Below are 997 nucleotides of genomic sequence, written 5' to 3' on the forward strand. Positions count from 1 at the left end.
CTGTTCTATTTGGCTGCTGACATGTCCCACCCCAGAGCCAGCAGCATTTCAGCCCCATGTTCCCAGGACCCAAGGACCCACCCCAGAGGCAGCTGTCCCTTTCAGCCCCAGGCTCCCAGGACCCAAGGACCCACCCCAGAGGCAGCTGTCCATGTCAATTCTGCTCAGCTGCCAACGCCTCCCCACCCCAGAGCTGGCCATGTCCCAGTGCTCAGCTTTGTCCCCCCAGGCCCTGCCCCACCCCAAAGCTGAGCACTGGGGTGCGGCTGGCTCTGGGGAGGGAGGGGCAGGCAGCCAAGTAGAGCTGAGGTGCTGCTGCCTCTGAGGTGGGACATGGGGCTGAAATGCGGCTGGCTCTGGGGTGGGACGTGTCAGCAGCCTAGTAGCAGCCGGCACCAGCTCTGGGGGGCTTGGAGCTGGGGCTACAGGGCCTCGCACTGGGATGCGGCCAGCTCTGGGGGGGGGGCTCCAGGTTAATTTAAGCTCCACATGAAGCTGCAGGGAAGTGAAAGAAGATCTTGAATCCAATTAAAACTCTTCAGGGAGGAGTGCCCCCTTCCCCCATGGGTCTCGCCCACACGCCTGGCTCCAGGAGCCCCGGTTTGAGGCCCGGGGGGGAGGGGTGGGGGGGTTTCTAATGTGGAAGGAGCACGGCTGCGTCCCTCCGGCTCTGTGCTGGGGGCTGGCCTGGTTCTGCTTCGTTAATTAAAGCCTCATTTAACTTCCAGTTAATCAAGTGAAATTCGGGCCTCCGCTGAGGAAAGAGACAGAGCCAGAGCCGTCCCGTGGCCTCGTGAGTGTGATGGTCTGGGGGTCCTGGTGGGGGGGGCAGCCAACGGGGCGCTGCAGGGCAGAGGTCCCTGGGGTCACTGATTTCCCTGACCTTTGGCAGAGGGAAGAGGATGAGGATTGGACGTTGCTAGGAGATGGAGGGTAGGTACCCTATTAACGGGGGGGGGCTGGACCAGCCATGTTGTGGATGGGGGGGGACCAAGGC

General features: G+C 62.6%; 1 long non-coding RNA gene across 1 annotated transcript in view; it reads left to right on the forward strand.

The window, feature by feature from the left end:
- The first annotated feature begins 722 nt into the window (after positions 1-722).
- The window catches only part of LOC102382904, a 2624-nt gene continuing 2349 nt past the window's right edge, over positions 723-997 (forward strand). Inside the window, exons 1-2 of the long non-coding RNA XR_003096122.1 lie at positions 723-793; positions 893-933. This is a non-coding gene — a long non-coding RNA (uncharacterized LOC102382904). The remainder of the gene's footprint in view (positions 794-892; positions 934-997) is intronic.

This window comes from Alligator sinensis, unplaced genomic scaffold, assembly GCF_000455745.1.
Source record: "Alligator sinensis unplaced genomic scaffold, ASM45574v1 scaffold1302_1, whole genome shotgun sequence".
Classification (NCBI taxonomy): Eukaryota; Metazoa; Chordata; order Crocodylia; family Alligatoridae; genus Alligator; species Alligator sinensis.